Raw genomic sequence first — 7,694 nt, 5'->3', positions numbered from 1 at the left:
CAGGTAGGGGCCTGCTGCGTGCTGACGAACAGCTCCCCGTCAAGCTCCAGATGGGCAGTCTCCAGCAACCTCTCCGGCCCGGGACGGTGCTTCGTTTCGGGACTCTTGAGTTCATGTCCTTCGACGGCAGCTACGACATGATACTTCTTCCACCGCCGCGCGACTACGACAATGGCGGCCGACAACCCGCCCGCCGGCGGCGGAATCGACGACGTCTTCCCCGCGTGGTGGAAGAGCAACATTCGGGCTCGCTCCGTTCTCTCCCCCGCCAACGGAGGAGGAGGCGGGGCCGTCAAGGCCAGGCGGGAGGCCACGCTTCGTCGGCCGTCGAGCGAATCGACGCCCCCGACGCCCCGACGGAAGGCACGCCGGACGTCGACCTCGCGTTCAAGACGGAGGCAAGCGCCGTCCCCCCGCGGCACGCTGACCCCGAGCAAGAAGACGACGCCGGCGCGCTCGCGGAAAGCCTGCAGGACGTCGCCCTCGAACCAGAGATGACGGTGCAACCAGTCCCCGATGTGACTACGTCGCTCCTCGTCGACCAAAAGGTACCGACTAACTCCCATCTTGCGTCATTTCGACTCGGCCTCAACCCGCCAAATGACCTCGTTTTGGCGGGCGCTCTCATTGAGGCGAGTGCAACCCCACTGAGGTTCCGTATGCGGTCGCCTTGGGACCGACTGACGGACGTCTCGACCTACGGGCCCTCTGGGTCCGGGGAAGATGACGATCCCAGCATAGGTTGGGATTTCTCCGGACTTGGCAACCCCAGTGCCGTGCGGGACTTCATGACCGCATGTGACTACTGCCTATCCGACTGTTCCGATGGAAGCCGCAGCCTTGGCGACGAGAGCTGCGGCCCAAGCCGCGAATGTTTCCACATCGAGCTAGGGGATCCCTCCGAAGGCAACCATCTTGGCATGCCGGAGGACGGTGATCTCCCTAGGCCGGTGCCTCGCGCCGACAACCCACGGGAGCTAGCTGTGGTCCCCGCTCCGGCGGGGGGTTACGACCCACAACTCGAGCAAGTCCGCGAGGCGCAGGCCAGGCTCAACGAGGGAACAGGAGCGCTTGAGCCGATCCGTCGGGACGTCGGACATGCATGGGTGGGCCAACCCCTGCCCGGAGAAATACGTCATCTGCCCTAAGGTCTCCAGCACCGCGTCGCCAACGACGTCAGGATCAGGCCGCCGCCCGCATCCAGCGGGGTTGGTCAGAACCTGGCAACCGCAGCAATGCTCATCCGCGCGATGCCGGAGCCGTCAACCACCGAGGGTCGGCGAATCCAGGGAGAACTCAAGAATCTCCTGGAAGGCGCTGCGGCCCGGCGGGCCGAGAGCACTGCATCCCGAAGGCAAGGATATCCCTCGGAACCTCATGCCGCGACTTCCCGATTCATGCGGGAAGCCTCGGTCTACACCGAGCGCACGCGCAACACCGCGCCTGCGGCCCCGGGCCACCTCGGCAACGAGCACCATCGACGCGACCGTCGGGCTCACCTCGACGAAAGGGTGCGCCGAGGCTACCACCCCAGGCGTGGGGGGCGCTACGACAGCGGGGAGGATCGGAGTCCCTCGCCCGAACCACCCGGTCCGCAGGCCTTCAGTCGGGCCATCCGACGGGCGCCATTCCCGACCCGGTTCCGACCCCCGACTACTATCACGAAGTACTCGGGGGAAACGAGACCGGAACTGTGGCTTGCGGACTACCGCCTTGCCTGCCAACTGGGTGGAACGGACGACGACAACCTCATCATCCGTAACCTCCCCCTGTTCCTCTCCGACACTGCTCGCGCCTGGTTGGAGCACCTGCCTCCGGGCCAGATCTCCAATTGGGACGACTTGGTCCAAGCCTTCGCTGGCAATTTCCAGGGCACATACGTGCGCCCCGGGAATTCCTGGGACCTTCGAAGCTGCCGGCAACAGCCGGGGGAGTCGCTCCGGGACTACATCCGGCGATTCTCGAAGCAGCGCACCGAGCTGCCCAACATCACCGACTCGGATGTCATCGGCGCGTTCCTCGCTGGCACCACTTGCCGCGACCTGGTGAGCAAGCTGGGTCGCAAAACCCCCACCAGGGCGAGCGAGCTGATGGACATCGTGAAAGGGAATTAGGCTTACACCTAGTTCCTAAATAATTTTGGTGGTTGAATTGCCCAACACAAATATTGGACTGACTAGTTTGCTCTAGTGTATAAGTTATACAGGTGCAAAAGGTTCACATCTAGCCAATAAAAAGACCAAGTGTTGGATTCAACAAAGGAGCAATAAGGCAACCGAGGGCACCTCTGGCTGGAGGCACCGGACTGTCCGGTGTGCACCGGACAGTGTCCGGTGCGCCCGTAGACTTCGTTTTCTACCCTTCGCCAGAGGACTTCGACTTCAACCCTTCGCCCTCGGGAATTCGCGGAGGCCGGCGCGCTATAATTCACCGGACTGTCCGGTGTGCACCGGACATGTCCGGTGCGCCAACGAACCGCGGCCTCCGGAACTCGTCATCCTCGGGTTTTCACGACAGCCGCTCCGCTATAATTCACCGGACTGTCCGGTGTGCACCGGACTGTCCGGTGTGCCAGCGGAGCAACGGCTCTCTGCGGCGCCAACGGCTCCCTGCGCAGCATTAAATGCGCGCGCAGCGCGCACAGACGTCAGGGCTGCCCATACCGGTGCACCGGACATCAAACAGTGCATGTCCGGTGTGCACCGGACACCTCGGCAGGCCCACAAGTCAGAAGCTTCAACGGTCAGAATCCAACGGCAATGGTGACGTGGCAGAGGCACCGGACTGTCCGGTGTGCACCGGACTGTCCGGTGCGCCATCGAACAGAGGCTGCCAGCAACGGTCACTTTTGGTGGTTGGGGCTATAAATACCCCAACCACCCCACCATTCATTGCATCCAAGTTTTCCACTTCTCAACTACTACAAGAGCTCTAGGCATTCAATTCTAGACACATTCAAAGAGATCAAATCCTCTCCAATTCCACACAAAACCCTAGTGACTAGAGAGAGTGATTTGCCGTGTTCATTTGAGCTCTTGCGCTTGGATTGCTTCTTTTCTTTCTCACTTGTTCTTGAGATCACAACTCCATTGTAATCAAGGCAAGAGGCACCAATTGTGTGGTGGCCCTTGCGGGGAAGTTTTGTTCCCGGCTTTGATTAGAGAAGAGAAGCTCACTCGGTCCGTGGGACCGTTTGAGAGAGGGAAGGGTTGAAAGAGACCCGGCCTTTGTGGCCTCCTCAACGGGGAGTAGGTTTGCAAGAACCGAACCTCGGTAAAACAAATCTCCGTGTCTCACTTGCTTATTCGCTTGGGATTTGTTTTGCGCCCTCTCTCGCGGACTCGTTTATATTTCTAACGCTAACCCGGCTTGTAGTTGTGTTTATATTTATAAATTTCAGTTTCGCCCTATTCACCCCCCCTCTAGGCGACTATCAATTGGTATCAGAGCCCGGTGCTTCATTAGAGCCTAACCGCTCGAAGTGATGTCGGGAGATCACGCCAAGAAGGAGATGGAGACCGGCGAAAAGCCCACTACAAGCTACGGGAGCACTTCATCGGAAGAGTCCCGCACCAAAAGGAGGGAGAAGAAGAAGAGCTCCTCCAACAAAGGGAAGGAGAAGAAATCTTCTTCTCACCACAAAGAGAAGAAGGAAAAATCTTCTTCCCACAAGCCGCATCGGAAAGGCGACAAGCACAAGAGGATGAGGAAGGTGGTCTACTACGAGACCGACACTTCATCAACATCGACCTCCGACTCCGATGCGCCCTCCGTCACTTCTAAGCGCCAAGAGCGCAAGAAGTATAGTAAGATCCCTCTACGCTACCCTCGCATTTCCAAACATACACCTTTACTTTCCGTCCCACTAGGCAAACCACCAACTTTTGATGGTGAAGATTACGCTAGGTGGAGCGATTTAATGCGATTTCATCTAATCTCGCTCCACAAAAGCATATGGGATGTTGTTGAGTTTGGTGCGCAGGTACCATCCGTAGGGGATGAAAACTATGATGAGGATGAGGTGGCCCAAATCGAGCACTTCAACTCTCAAGCCACAACCATACTCCTTGCCTCTCTAAGCAAGGAAGAATACAACAAAGTGCAAGGGTTGAAAAATGCAAAGGAGATTTCGGATGTGCTCAAAACTGCGCACGAGGGAGATGAGCTCACCAAGATCACCAAGCGGGAAACGATCGAGGGGGAGCTCGGTCGGTTCCGGCTTCAAAAAGGGGAGGAGCCACAACACATGTACAACCGGCTCAAGACTTTGGTGAACCAAGTGCGCAACCTCGGGAGCAAGAAGTGGGATGACCACGAAGTGGTAAATGTTATTTTAAGATCTCTCATTTTTCTTAATCCCACTCAAGTTCAATTGATTCGTGGTAATCCTAGATATACTAAAATGACCCCCGAGGAAGTTATCGGGCATTTTGTAAGTTTTGAGTGCATGATAGAAGGCTCGAGGAAAATCAACGAGCTTGGCGACCCATCCGAAGCCCAACCCGTTGCATTCAAGGCAACGGAGGAGAAGAAGGAGGAGTCTACACCAAGTAGACAACCAATAGACGCCTCCAAGCTCGACAATGAGGAAATGGCGCTCGTCATCAAGAGCTTCCGCCAAATCCTCAAGCAAAGGAGGGGGAAGGACTACAAGTCCCGCTCCAAGAAGGTTTGCTACAAGTGTGGTAAGCCCGGTCATTTTATTGCTAAATGTCCTATATCTAGTGACAGTGACCGAGGCGACGACAAGAAGGGGAGAAGAAAGGAGAAGAAAAGGTACTACAAGAAGAAGGGCGGCGATGCCCATGTTTGTCGGGAATGGGATTCCGACGAAAGCTCAAGCGACTCCTCCGACGACGAGGACGCCGCCAACATCGCCGTCACCAAGGGACTCCTCTTCCCCAACGTCGGCCACAAGTGCCTCATGGCAAAGGACGGCAAAAAGAAGAAGGTTAAATCCAACTCCTCCACTAAATATGAATCTTCTAGTGATGATAATGCTAGTGATGAGGAGGATAATTTGCGTTCCCTTTTTGCCAACCTTAACATAGCTCAAAAAGAAAAGTTAAATGAATTAGTTAGTGCTATTCATGAAAAGGATGACCTTTTGGACTCCCAAGAGGATTGTCTAATTAAAGAAAACAAGAAACATGTTAAGGTTAAAAAGGCTTATGCTCTAGAAGTAGAAAAATGTGAAAAATTGTCTAGTGAGCTAAGCACTTGCCGTGAGATGATTAACAACCTTAGAAATGAAAATGCTATTTTAAATGCTAAGGTTGATTCACATGTTTGTAATGTTTCAATTCCCAATCTTAGAGATGATAACATTGACTTGCTTGCTAAGATTGATGAATTGAATGCATCTCTTGCTAGCCTTAGATTAGAGAATGAAAATTTAATTGCTAAGGCTAAAGATTTTAATGTTTGCAATGCTACTATTTCCGACCTTAGAACTAAGAATGAAATGTTGCATGCTAAGGTTGTAGAACTTAAATCTTGCAAACCCTCTACATCTAATCTTGAGCATGTTTCTATTTGCACTAGATGTAGAGATATTGATGTTAATGCTATTCTTGATCATATGGCTTTAATTAAACAACAAAATGATCATATAGCAAAATTAGATGCTAAAATTGCCGAGCACAATCTAGAAAATGAGAAATTTAAATTTGCTCGTAGCATGCTTTATAATGGGAGACGCCCTGGCATTAAGGATGGCATTGGCTTCCAAAGGGGAGACAATGTCAAACTTAATGCTCCTCCAAAGAACTTATCTAACTTTGTTAAGGGCAAGGCTCCCATGCCTCAGGATAACGAGGGTTACATTTTGTACCCTGCCGGCTATCCTGAGAGCAAAATTAGAAAGATTCATTCTAGGAAGTCTCACTCTGGCCCTAATCATGCTTATATGTATAAGGGTGAGACATCTAGCTCTAGGCAACCAACCCATGCTAAGTTGCCTAAGAAGAAAATTCCTAATGCATCAAATGATCATGCCATTTCATTTAAAACTTTTGATGCATCTTATGTGCTTACTAGCAAATCCGGCAAAGTAGTTGCCAAATTTGTTGGGGGCAAACACAAGGATTCCAAGACTTGTGTTTGGGTACCCAAAGTTCTTGTATCTAATGCCAAAGGACCCAAAACAGTTTGGGTACCTAAAGTCAAGAACTAAATTTGTTTTGTAGGTTTATGCATCCGGGGGCTCAAGTTGGATACTCGACAGCGGGTGCACAAACCACATGACCGGGGAGAAAAGGATGTTCTCCTCATATGAGAAAAACAAAGATCCCCAACGAGCTATCACATTCGGGGATGGAAATCAAGGGTTGGTCAAAGGTTTGGGTAAAATTGCTATTTCACCTGACCATTCCATTTCCAATGTTTTTCTTGTTGATTCATTAGATTACAACTTGCTTTCTGTTTCCCAATTATGTCAAATGGGCTACAACTGTCTTTTTACTGATATAGGTGTCACTGTCTTTAGAAGAAGTGATGATTCAATAGCATTTAAGGGTCTGTTAGAGGGTCAGCTATACTTAGTGGATTTTAATAGAGCTGAACTCAACACATGCTTAATTGCTAAGACTAACATGGGTTGGCTCTGGCATCGCCGACTAGCCCATGTTGGGATGAAGAATCTTCACAAGCTTCTAAAGGGAGAGCACATTTTAGGATTAACAAATGTTCATTTTGAGAAAGACAGGATTTGTAGCGCATGCCAGGCGGGGAAGCAAGTTGGAGTCCATCACCCACACAAGAACATCATGACGACCGACAGGCCGCTTGAGCTACTCCACATGGATCTATTCGGCCCGATTGCTTACATAAGCATCGGCGGGAGTAAGTATTGTCTTGTTATTGTGGATGATTATTCTCGCTTCACTTGGGTATTCTTTTTACAGGAAAAATCTCAAACCCAAGAGACCTTAAAGGGATTCTTGAGACGAGCTCAAAATGAGTTCGGCTTAAGGATCAAGAAAATAAGAAGCGACAACGGGACGGAGTTCAAGAACTCTCAAATTGAAGGCTTCCTTGAGGAGGAGGGCATCAAGCATGAGTTCTCCTCTCCCTACACGCCACAACAAAATGGTGTAGTGGAGAGGAAGAATCGAACTCTATTGGACATGGCAAGAACCATGCTTGATGAGTACAAGACACCGGACCGGTTTTGGGCCGAAGCGGTCAACACCGCCTGCTACGCCATCAACCGGTTATATCTTCACCGAATCCTCAAGAAGACATCATATGAACTCCTAACCGGTAAAAAGCCCAACATTTCATATTTTAGAGTTTTTGGTAGCAAATGCTTCATTCTTATTAAAAGAGGTAGAAAATCTAAATTTGCTCCTAAAACTGTAGAAGGCTTTTTACTTGGTTATGACTCAAACACAAGGGCATATAGGGTCTTTAACAAGTCCACTGGACTAGTTGAAGTCTCTTGTGACGTTGTGTTTGATGAAACTAACGGCTCTCAAGTAGAGCAAGTTGATCTTGATGAGATAGGTGAAGAACAGGCTCCATGCATCGCGCTAAGGAACATGTCCATCGGGGATGTGTGTCCTAAGGAATCCGAAGAGCCTCCAAGTACACAAGATCAACCATCCTCCTCCATGCAAGCATCTCCACCAACTCAAAATGAGGATGAGGCTCAAAATGATGAAGAGCAAAATCAAGAAGACGAGCCACCTCAA

The sequence above is a fragment of the Zea mays genome, chromosome 2 (assembly GCF_902167145.1).
Source record: "Zea mays cultivar B73 chromosome 2, Zm-B73-REFERENCE-NAM-5.0, whole genome shotgun sequence".
NCBI lineage: Eukaryota > Viridiplantae > Streptophyta > Magnoliopsida > Poales > Poaceae > Zea > Zea mays.
Note: the sequence above shows the minus strand (reverse complement) of the source record.